Raw genomic sequence first — 12,885 nt, 5'->3', positions numbered from 1 at the left:
AAGTTCTGGAAGAGTAGAAAAGTGCATTTATGACTGATGAGTTTTCTTATTGTTAGACCATTTGATTATGTTTAGTTTTGAGTAATACATTGATACTGCTGTACAAAAAGGCTGACTCAACAATAATGCTAGATGCATCCTAAAGTAATAGGTGTAATGTAAATGCAAGTTCTTCATCAAAATACAGGAGTATGTAGCACTACTTAAAAGTGAAAAACATGTGTTTACCTGGTACTTTCATTCAATGAAGTCTTTGGAATTTCTGAATCTGGCACATTTGGTAGGTTGTATTAAAAATACTGAGCTTGGAGCATCTGTGTATTCAAATGTCATCCGTCCTTTAAACTGAAATTACCTAGAAATAGAAGAAACTCTGTGAAAAAGGAGCATAACTACCCAAATCAATATTACTTACTTTTAAATGTTATACTTAATAAGCAAGCTACATTTATTAAGTGTGATTGAATTGCAAAAGGACTAGATCACAAGATAAAGTAACATTTGACTCACCTGATTTTACTGATACCCCCCCCAACCTCCCATTTGCACTTGCCCACTTGATTTTGCCATTCATGAAATTGCCTCCCTTATTTTCAAAGAAAGCCACATCTGATCATTTCCCTAAATCCCCTGACTAGAATAACCATCTATCCCCTTCCATACCCTCTCCACCCTCAATGGCAACAAGATGCATAGACTTCATGGACAAAGACTGTTTATTCTGTCCAGTGCAACTCACCTTCCTTTTCCCACCAAACAAGACCTCACACACCCCTGGCATTTCTCGAATTTCATATGCCCCTGTGCTTATAAGAGTTACCTCTTGTTCCATCTCAGTTTCCTATGAAACTGATGGACAGGCATTTAGCTCCCCAGACTGCCATTTAATGAAAGCACATGTCTTTCCAACAGCATTACGGAAAGTGGCAGAACAAATCTCAGTATTTATTATTAAGATTAATCTAGAACAATTGCCATTTGTAGGTGAAGTGTTCAAAAGTTTTCCATCCTGTGAATGTGTAGTAGTATTCCATAATTTTACTCCTGGAAGGTCTGGCTCTAAAGTTTTAGAATGCAGGGCTGACAGTCTGTTTCCCAATCAGTAGAAAAAACGAAAATTGGGAGAAACTCTATCTCTTCCCAAATGGGTTTTTAAATATTCTCTCTCTTTAAATATTCTCTTTTTTTTTTTTTTAAAGTGTCAGCTGTAATAGCGTGAAAACAGACTCTGGTCTAACTCCTCTATGCCGACTAGATAGCCTAGATAAATCTAGTTCCATTTGCCAGCATTTGACCCAAATCCCTCTTAAACCCTTTCCATTCATATATCCACCCAGATGCCTTTTAAATGTTGTATTGTACCAGTCTCCACCACCTTCTTTGTTCCGTACACACACCACCATGTGCGTGAAAAACTTGCTCCTTAGGTCCCTTTTAAATCTTTTCCCCCTCACCTTTAACCTATGCCCTCTAGTTTTGGATGCCCCCACCCTGGGGAAAGACCTTGTCTATTTACCTTATTTATGCCCCTCATTACTTTGTAGACCTCTATAAGATCACCCCTCAATTTCCGACGCTCCAGGGAAAAGAGCCCCAGCCTATTCATCCTCTCCCTTTAGCTCAAACCCTCCAGTCCTGATGACATCCTTGTAAATCCTTCCTGAACACTTTCAAATTTCACAACATTCTTCCTATAGCAGACCAGAATTGCATGCAGTATTCCAGTAGTGGCCTAACCAATGTCCTGTGAAAGCCTCAACATGACCTCCCAATTCCTGTACTCAATGCACAAACCAATAAAGGCAAGCATCCCAAATGCCTTCACTATCCTTTCTACCTGTGATTCCACTTTCATTGAACTATGAACTTACACTTAATAGTAAGGAACTGGGGAGTGTCGCTAAACAAAGACACCTCGGAGTGCATAAGTCCTGCTCTGATTTGCCTTTCCAAAATGCAGCACCTCACATTTATCTAAATTACACTCCTCAGCCCATCTGGTCAAGATCCTGTTGTACGCTGAGGTACCCTTCTTTGCTGTCCACTGCAACTCCAATTTTGTTCATCTGCAAACTTACTAACCATACCACCCTTTGTGGGGTTCAATCCTTTTTTAAATAAGGGGACCAAAACTGCTCATCGTACTCTAGGTATGGTTTTACCAAACCTTGCACAGTTGTAGTATGACTTGGCTATTCTCATACCTTTGAAATAAGGACCAACATTCCATTTGTTTTCCCTGATTACCTGTGGTGTGCTAGCTTTGAGTTTTGTGTGCAAGTACCCCCAACTCCTTTGTGTTGCAACTTTCTGATGCTACTCTTCATTTCAATAAATGTACTTTTTCTCCGTTCCAAATGAACAACTTCACATGATACTCTATTTGCCCACTTACTTAACTCATGTGTTTGTATTCCACTTGCAACTTGCCTTTCCACCTGTTTTTGTGGCATCTGCCAATTTAGCTACAATACATTCACTTCCTTCCTTAAAGTTATTAATATATATTTGCAAGCAGTTATGGTCCAAGCACGGATCCCTGTGAAACCCTACTGGTCATGAATCACTAAGCCAAAAAAAAAGAGAACCCCTTAGTGTATCCTGCCCAATTCTCTATCCATGCCACCTTTTGAGAGGTATCTTGTCAAATACATTCTGGAAATCCAAAATACAACACATTTACTAGTTCCCTCTATCCACTCTAATTGAGACTTCCTTGAAAAGCTATTAAATCAGACATGATTTTCCTTTCACGAAGTTATGCTCACTCTGCTTGATTAGATTATGATTTTCCAAATGTTCTGCTATCACTTCTTTATAATCAATTCCAGTACTTTCTCAACAATGGATAGTAGGTTAATTGGCCTGTAGTTACCCACTTCTTGCTTCCCTCCATTTTTGGATACATTCACAGTAAAAGGAGAAAGAGATAATTAAATATGATATACCTGTCATTGCAGAAACATGGCCGTATAGTGAACAGGACGGAGAACTGAACATTTAAGGATACTTGTCATTTAGGAGGTCAAAAAACACGAAGTTGTGCTACTGAGATGGGATCAGTATATTCAGGGAGGATCTCAGATCAGAAGAATGTGTGGACTTCGGGTGAACCAAAGAAGCAGCAGACATTGATTGGAGTTGTTTATAGACCACCAAATAGCAGTGATAAAGTCGAGTTCTTAATGAAGAGGTGAGAGAAGCATATAGCATAGGCACCACAGTTATCATGGTTGCCTCCAATCTACATAGAGTGGGTAAACCAAATGAGCACCAAAGCTATAAAAGGACAATTTTCTTGGGTGGGTTATCTGGAGCAGTACGTTGAGGACCAGACCAGAAGACAAGCTATTTTAGATCTCATGTAATGAAAAAGGGCTAATTAATACTTTTACAAAAGAACCTTCAAGCATAAGTGCATGAACACAATTTTACACAGTCACCAATCTGAAGCAAGGATGTTAAATTTGAATAAGGAAAATTAGGAAAGCATGCGGCAGAGCTGTACATAGTTTTTTAAAGACTGTCCATTGTCTAATTACATGACTTAGAACAACCACACCTTCCTTAAAAAGGTACAAAAATTCAAAAATAGATCTGTCAAACAGGGCTGACAAAGGAAGTAAAGGATTGTACAAAAATAAAAGGCTTATAAAGTCTTCAGCCATTGTAATAAATTAAAATATTGGAAGTTTTTAGAACACAAAAGGAGGTCCAAAAAAGTAATGACAGAAAGAATACACATGTAATCAAGCAAAAAGAAAGGACTGTAAAAGTTTCAAGTATGTGAAAGAAAACATTTGGCTAAGACAAAGGTGTGTCTACTTAAAGCAGGATTAAGTGAATTTGATCAGGGAAAACAAATGGTAGAAATGCTAAATGACTACTTAGTGTCTGTTTTCACTGAGGAAAGTGCAAAAAATCTCCCAGAATTAGAGATCACAGTGACTGGGGAGAATGAGGAGTTGAAGAAAATTATGAACATTGTACTGAAGAAATTAATGGGGCTGAAAGTTGATAAATGTCTGAAACCTGATTTTCTACATCTCAGAATGTTGAAGGTGGTGGCTAGAAATAGTAGATGCACTGTTAATCAATTTAGATAAAATTAAAGATAAATAGGGAAAATTTTAGACTTTGGAAATGATTCCTGCGGATTGGAAGTTTGCAAATGTCACCCCACTATCAGGTTTTGGATAGCTGTGATTGGGCAAAAACATGGCAAATGGAATATAACATGGAAAAATGTGAGGTTCTCCATTCTGGTAGGAAAAACCGATGTGCAGAGTATTTCTAAAACTGAGAAAAATTGGAAAAAGTGTAGATGTGTAAAGGGACTCGGGTGTCCTTATTAGTAAGTCACTAAAGGCTAACGTACAAGCCCAGCAAGTTATTAGGAAAGCTCATGGAATGTTGGCCTTTATTGTACGAGGGTTTGAGTACAGGAGTAGTAACACCTTGCTTCAATTGTATAGGAGCTTAGTAAGACTGTACATGGAATACTATGCATAGTTTTAATTTCCTTTTCTTACAAAAGGAATTATTGTCATTGAGGGAGTGCAATAAAAGGTTCAGCAGACTTGTTCCCAGGATGGTGCACCATCGTTTGAAGACAGATTGGGGAAACTGGGCCTGTATTTTCTAGGGTTTTTCAATAAGATCATCTCTCATTTCTTCAACCTACAAATTACTTAAAGATAAGACAGGGTAGATGCAGGTAAGCTATTTCCCTACCTGGGGAGGCTTGAACTGGGGACACAATTTAAAAATAAGGGCGATGCCATTCAAGACTGAGATGAGATTTCTTATTCAGATGATGGTGAACCTTTGGAATTTCCTACATCAGAGCTCTGGATGCTCAGTCTTTAAGTGTAATTAGAGGTTGATCAACCTGATTATCAATGCATTAAAGGGTTACAGGGATAGTGTGGGTAAAAGGCATTGAAATGTTTGGCTGGCCATGATAATATTTAATGGCAGGTAGAGTTCGATGGGCTGAATGGCCTACTCCTGTTTGCAGTTTCATGAAGTTTCAAAACTTGCCCCCAGTGAAATTTGTTCTATAATCTTATGCTTCCATCTACTTTGAGGCAGACATTGTAAGCAAATAAATTTGGATATCTGGCATTCTAACACACACTAAAGATGTGAACATGTAAGGCCAATACCTCTACCAAAAAACCACTAGTCCTATTCCTGGCCATTATCTCAACTCTGGTCTCTTGCCACTCGGCCATTTCCGAACTCTGGCAATAACCTTCCTTCAAATCCCATGGCTTTAAATGTCAGCTAACAATTCAGCAGAGAACTCTAATAAACTGTTTTCTGGAAGCTCATAACACCATCATATATTCTGTCCTTTTTAATACACATGAGATTTGTCTGCAGGATCTACCTTTTATAAATCTTGGACAAGCAAAACCTTGTAGTGTTCCGTCACTCCATTCTTACAGTAATTTCTGATAGCAGATGTTAGCAACACGTTTGCTTGGGGATAAGTATGCTGACCTGTTCCTCTACTCCATGTTCTCCAATTCCCTAATTAACCCTGACCATACCTCTTTCCCAATCAACATTCTAGCTACCAATGCAGTGGTTTCCTCAACCTCCCTTGAAAATAAGCCACCCTTAAATGTCCTTGCAACTACTACTTTATCTTCAAACCACCACCCCCAAGCCTTTCCTCTCCAAGTGTTTATGAATTCCAAGTCCTTCACTTCCAAAACATGACAGAACCAGACTTGGCACAATTAGTAACTTTCCATAGGTTACAGGTAACTGAAACCTCTTGTTTCCTTGACCACTCTGCCCTTCTAACCACCCCATTCTTTTCCAACACCTAATTTTCATCTGAGAACATGACTGCCCTCATTTGGTATCTGTATGAGCCATCAGATCATAACCGTAGCAATTCTAGCAAAGTCTTTTTCCTCTTCATTCCGTTCTCTCCATCCACCCCTCTTATGCGTGGTGCCAGAGGATCAATCCTTCAAGCAATTGCTTTGCTTGCTGAACCTAATTATCATTATCTAAAATGCTTACTTCCACTGATGTAGCATTCTCAACAGGTAGTTCTCCTATAATGCAGTAGTTGCATTCTTGTGTGACCTCACAATAGAAAAATCACTATACCTGTACAGCAGCAAGTTTGCTTTATCCAAACAGTATCCACTATTCATTAATCGCATTACAGCCAATTTGCATTAACAAACATGTCTTATAGCAGAGCTACCTGCATGTTTTCAATCTTCTGCCAAAAACAAATACTCATTCAGGACAACTTTGCACTCCACTAAACCACTCTTCTGACTGGTTTCCCATTCTTTGTACACTATGGCTGCCTTAATTCAACACTAGAAGTCCCTAAAACGTGGAATGCCTTGTGGATCGCAACAGCCTCTTTAATTCATACTGGTATGGCCCAAAAAGACTTGATAACCAATGCTACAAAACAAGCATGTGAAATGACAAAAACCCTGCTTTTTCAACGACTACCCCAATACTCAATAGCTAAAGCCTTGCTCCTTCTCAGCTCCTCTGAACAACAGCTCTCATATGCCCCAAAATCTTTATGCTCCAGTTACACAAAATTACAGAGAGAAACTTTGGGAAGTGCTGTTATAGTGATCACACAGTGCTTGTTGAGCTGTATGCCTTCTCATTTTTAATGCCTTCAATTTAAAATTCTCACTGAGGCCCAAATAGCTTGGTTCCTCCTCACTTCCAAGACTTTCTCAGCTGTGATTGGTATATTTGTCCAACTTTGGCTTCTTACACATCTTTTCATCTCATTAGTCATGCCTTCAGATGTTTAGGCTTAAGTAACTAGGCTTTAACTAGGCGGGGCGGTGGTGGTGGTGGTGGTGGTGGTGGGAATGGAGAGAACAGAACGAAGGGGAAAAAGACTTTGCTGTTCAAATAGTGAACAGAACGTAACTGAAGTTCCTAATCTCCAGGATCATTCTCGTGAATGTTTTCTGTATTCTCTCTAATGCCTTCACATCTTTACTAAATTGTGGTGTCAAGAAATGGATGCAATACGCCAATTGAAGCCAAACAAGTGTTTTATACAGGTTTAAAGTAACATCCTTGTTTTTATAATCAATGTTCCTATGAATAAAGCCCAGGATATTTTACATTTTGTTACTACACTCACAAATTGCCCTATCACCATAAGTGATGTATGCACAGAATCCCAGGTCCCTCTACCAATATAACAGTAATCAAAGAGGTAAACCAAAAGAAAAGTAAACATTGGAGCAAGTCTGTCACTCATGCTTGCTGATGATATAATGTCTTTCAGAGGCAATAATGAAGAAAAAGCTGGGAGATATACATGGGAGGTTTCAAACTTCAGTATACAGAATTGTATTAAAAAGAGTGGCATGGTAATTGAAAAAGTCATAATTGGGAGTAGTAAAATAAAATTTCTAAAAGGAGGAATTGATTTTATTTTGGGAAATGACCTGGCTCAAAGACACTGGCTCACCAAGGGTGGCGGAACAATGACAGATAGAAGTAAATCAGGAAGAACATCCTTGATTATTTCAACTCTGTTCTGGCTAGATTTCAGTCCCATTAAAATTAGGGAGGAAGAGAAGTTGGTGAAAAATGATGACTTAAATAACAATTAAAACTCCTGTATGCTTGTAAAACAAGGACTACCGACACTCCAGACATATTAAGCAGCAATACAGGAGATGTATTCAGAAAATCAGGGCATGAGGACAAAATTTTCAACAAAGGGGTCCTTCAAAGAGCTGAATTACCTGGAAATAGAATCTCTTATCAGCAGAACCCAGCCCACGTGGAGTGGACATGTAGTACACATGACAGACAACAAAATTCTTAAAGTGATTATGCACACACAATTTAAAGCTGTCAGGTAGGCCAAGATTTAAATCTGAGCATTCCTTGAAGGTGCATCTCAGCAAATGTGGCAAGTCCACATAGAGTGAGGGAAAAAATCTACCTGGGGTGCAATCTTAATTAATATCTCTGTTTCCTTCAAACTGCAAAAGTAGACACACCACAAAGGACAACAGACAAACCAAAAAGTATGTAAGAGGCTAGGAATGGTGTGGCGAGTAACTCACCTCCTCACTCCCCAAAGCCCGTCCACTGTCTACAAAGCACATACATGTCACTTGCCTGGATGAGTGCAGTTCCAACAACGCACAAGCAGCTCGAAACCATCCAGGTCAAAACAGCCCATTTGATTGACATTACACGTACATCCTCCACCACTGACACTCAGTAGCAGCAGTGCGTACTATCTACAAGATGCACCTTCCAAACCCATGACCCCTTCCATCTAGAAGGGCAGCAGATATATGGGAACACCACCACCACCACCTTCAAGGCACTCTCCACCCTGACTTGGAAATATATTGCCGTCTCCTCACTGATGCTGGGTCAAAATCCTGGAACTCCCTCCCCTAACGGCACTGTGGGTCAACTCACAGCAGGTGGACTGCAATGGGTCAAGGCAGCTGCTCACCATCACCTTCTCAAGGGCAACTAGGGATAAATGCTGGCCAGCCAGCAACACCTCCCTCCCACAAATGAATATTAAAAAAGACAATTATCCTTGTTCACACTATGGAAAACCACACAGGTCTGATATCAGGCTCCAAACCACACAAGAATAAGTGACAGATGACTGTGCACAGATGTAATGGCCACCTTTGATAAGTGCATTGTTAAGACTTCCACAATAAGATATTCTAACGTCTTCCAGATAACAGACACAAGTTTAACAAACCTTTACTTCTGTTGTTTCTTAGAATTATTTTGCAAATTTCCAATTCACTGGGAGTATTCTAGAACTCAAGGAATATTTGGAAATTATAACAAATAAGGAAATCACAGCCACTATTTCTTCAGCTCTCTGGGACGGAGGACATCAGCTTCAAGGAATATCAAATTTATGTCCTTTAAGTTGTGTCAATACTTTGCCATTGTTAAACATCTCCAGGTCCTTGCTGTTATAGTCCTTGGTTACCCTCTATTTCTGGATATAATTTGGCATCTCAGTACATTAAATAAAATTAAATTGCTGACCAGAAACAAGTACTGCATACGGTTTTCTTTTCTCTTTAAGGGTGATGACAAGTGTGTATATAATTCAGGTGTTCTGAAAGAACTGGTTTGCAGTAAACAGTGTTGCCCAACACACTGGCCTTTAATACTAATTGGGAATCCCAAAGTGGCTAATTGCATTTCATTTTAATAAATGATTATCACAGATTCTGTATTGGACTTATGATCATACACTTTGCAAGAACAAATGCTAAAAGATGTAAAGCAGGGACTTTTTGATCAGACTACTTCCTTGATTAATGAACAGTATTTATTTGATAAGATGTAAGAGCATTGAGTTCATGAAAGACAATTCCACTAAAAGTAGTGTATATGGCTAAAATATTGCTTGTATAGCAGCCCAGTGACTAGCTCAGATTTAAAATTAGATGAAACTGTACTAAATGCCATTCAAAATTATTTTCATTTATCTAGCTTCAAAGATTCAAAATGTTAATTGTTTCTCTCTGTAGATGCTGCCAGACCTGTTGAGTTTCTCCAGCACTTTGCTTTTGTTGCATTTCTTACTTCAGTTTCTCTTAAAGGGCTTCACAGATAAATGAAGCATTACAAAGTGTGGTCACTGTTCTAATCCAACACCACAAAAAAAAAGACTGTACACAACTCTCACAAACAGCAGCGTGATAATGTCTAATTGGTTTTGGTAATGTTGACTGTTAGATAAATGTTGGCTAGAACACAATACAACTCCTATCTCTTTAAAACGTACAAAAAAACTTATACAATTTGATGCAGTGGCAGAATAGCTTACTTTGAACAGCTCAATAAGAACTTCAGTTTCCACTGGATGTGAAGATATTTTTGTTTATAAAAGTAGTGATAATACAGAGAGAGTTTTGTAATGTTTTGAATAAGTAAAGTTTTCCACTGGACGGTGGATACTTCAGCTTGTATCCTGGACAGTCACTACAAAAAATACCTTTGTGACGTGAAGCTACACGAAACCCACATTCGCACAGCGGACTGCATTTGTCCAGGAGGTGTATATTGAAAAAAACCAAAACGATGACGATCCACATTTAAGAGAGGCGATTATCCCATTCAGGGCTCCATCAGAAATGCGGGGCCATACTTACATTCTGACAGTTCTTTGGAGCGCAGAACCTTCAAAGGAAAGCAATAGGATGGGGGTCTGGTTGGGGCCAGTCACAGGTGGCTTGGGTCCCAGCCAGATCAGGGTCTTGGAGGGGGGCGGGGTGGAAAGCGTACTTCGTGCTACAGTGTAGCGCTAAGCATAGGGTCAGTTTGGTAGTTATTCAAGAGATGGACTATGTAGGTCTAACTTTGTCCGCAGTACTTGTTTTATTTAACTTCATTGGAATTATATTGAAGCATGTGCAACTCCCAACTACACTGGAATAAGGACCGTCTCATTCTAAATTCAAGCCGTCTTTCCCACTGTACAATACTTACCGTGGACTTCAAACGCTCCGAATATAGCACTGACCTCGCCCCATGAAATACAAAATAACTGAACGGCTCCAACTATACGAAGCAGCAAAGGGAAACACTCAATCACCCGGCTTGTCGCTTTTATCTAACCGGCTCTGGTCCCGATGCAGAAAGACGCCGCCAAACACAGATTTCGATATTATTTTTGACACAGAAACTAGTTTAAGGCCGCGCGTTCAATAGCGTGAAAAGCCCTTCCGATCTAGTGTTCTTGTCTGTGGAAATTTCGACTCCATGTCATTTTCGCCGGGGTCTCCGAAAAATGTGGAGATACCAAAGTTCCCCTCCAATGCTTGTTTGATCACTTAAAAACATTTGCATTTAAAAACAAAACACTGCGATACTGGAGTGTCTGAATCTTTTAAAAAGGTGCAGCACTCACTCGCTGCCTCTGTTTAGCATTTTCCCAAGCGAACAAAAGACGGCTTGTAGCATTTCACATTGCGTTGACCGAGCTGGACGCTTGGACCCGAGAAGGAGCGTCCAGAATAAGAGAAAAATTCAAACAATTTAAATCGAATAAGATAAAACGGACGCAATAAAAGGTCGAGGCATCAAGAACAAATCGGGGCAAATTTAAATGAGAATGGAAGACCACGTCTCTCCGTTTTCCTCACTTTTAAAACTCCCAAATATTGAAGATAGTGGAACTTTAAAATAGGAATGCAAAATGCCGAAAATAATCAGGAAACTTGAATCAGATAGAAAAGGAGAAACAACCGCGTTTAAGCACAGATGCAAAGGGTAAGTGTGAAAAACAAATAGTGCTTCTGCCAATGAACTGACACTTGATAGAAGGGAGATGAGATCAGAGAAAGGGCGTAATAATGGGACAAAAACAAAAGTCTGAGAGATGTGTAAATGACAAGAGCACAGCTGTTGCCCAGAACCTGAAGTTCGAAAAAAAAATGGTTAGATATTTCACCAAAAAGAACTCAATTCTTTTCGTTCTCCACAGACACTGCTAGGTCTGTGTATCTTAGGCGATTTTGTTCGCTATTTTAGGAGAACTTCCAGGTTACGTTACCACAGCAATCTCCACACAGATTCAATTTCTTTCCACTGCAAACCCGGGGTCTCAATCTTGCCCCCTAATGATTTTCTCACGTTAACACTAAAAGACACTTGAAAGACAATTTCAAAATGACAATAGAAGCAGATTTTGAATAACTAAACAGAAATTACTATAATAAGTTTACCTACAACAGTCAATAGCTTTCATGGTCTATTCCTAATAGCATCCCATATTTTGGTGCTAACTCATTTCTCTTGATAATTTCATCAAAGATGAAATTGTAGGCAAGAAACAGCAAACAGCTCGGTTTAAAAAAAATCAAGGATGTGGGCAGTGCCAGTGTTTATTGTCCATTCTTAATTACCCTTGATAAGGTAGTGAGCTGCCTTCTTGAAGAGCTGCAGTCCATCTGGGGCAGTAGTGTTCCAAGATTATTATGCAGTGGAATGGAGGGAATGGTGACATATTTCCAACTAAGATGGTGTGGAACCTAGAGGGGAATGTACAGGTGGTGGTGTTCTCATATCTGCTGCTTATCCTCATCTTTTTAGATGATAGCAGTCACGAATTTGGAAAGTGTTTTCTAGAGGAGCCTTAGTGAATTTCTGCAGGATGAATGGAAGAAGGTAAAGTAACCATAGTCCTACTACTTCATTAGAGAGAGATGACTGTTGGTGGTAAACCTGAGGTCACCATGCCTCAGGCAAGGGAAAGGATCGAGGAGAGCTCTTCATGGTAACCTCACTCGATGTAGGAAGTCAACTGACGCTATTGGCATGACTGAAGCATGAACCAGACATCCAGGTAATTGAGCTGATCGACCCCTAAATGTAAAATTTGAAGAAATCATGCAGAAATAGGAAGAGGAGAGGAAAGGATGCTTGAAATTTTGGGATCCTGAATGTCAGAAAAGTACAAAGTATTAGCCCCAGGTTGAAGGTTTCTCTTCACGGCTGAAGAACGTGGAGTGGGAGGGGTAGGATCTAGTTATCGTGGTCCATGTAGATACCAACAACATAGGTATGTCTGAGCAAGTGGTTCTGGTGAGGGATTACAGGCAGCCCAGGGCTAAATTAAAAAAAAAAGGATCACGAAAGGTAATCATCTCTGGATTGCTACCTGAGCCATGGGCAGAATGGCATTTGTAATTAAAATTAGATAGGTGAAATGCATGGCTCAAAAGATTGTTGTGGGAGAAATGGGTTTTAAACAGGGCACTGACACCAGTGGGGAGAGCGAGATCTGTTCCATTAGGATGGGCTTCATTTGGACCACACTGTGACCAGTGTCCTAGCAGATGGGGGTTTCTGGGGGGA

At 39.7% G+C, this 12,885-nt stretch overlaps 1 protein-coding gene across 2 annotated transcripts in view; it reads right to left on the bottom strand.

Moving 5' to 3' along the window:
- The window catches only part of pspc1 (paraspeckle component 1), a 110,004-nt gene that overhangs the window by 1,339 nt on the left and 95,780 nt on the right, over positions 1–12,885 (bottom strand). For both annotated transcript variants that reach the window (XR_007262332.1, XR_007262333.1), the window contains one exon: positions 229–355. The gene's annotated coding sequence lies outside the window, so the exon portion shown is untranslated. The remainder of the gene's footprint in view (positions 1–228; positions 356–12,885) is intronic.

Source organism: Rhincodon typus, chromosome 6, assembly GCF_021869965.1.
Source record: "Rhincodon typus isolate 14 chromosome 6, sRhiTyp1.1, whole genome shotgun sequence".
Taxonomy (NCBI): Eukaryota; Metazoa; Chordata; class Chondrichthyes; order Orectolobiformes; family Rhincodontidae; genus Rhincodon; species Rhincodon typus.
This window is presented reverse-complemented; position numbering and strand designations above follow the sequence as displayed.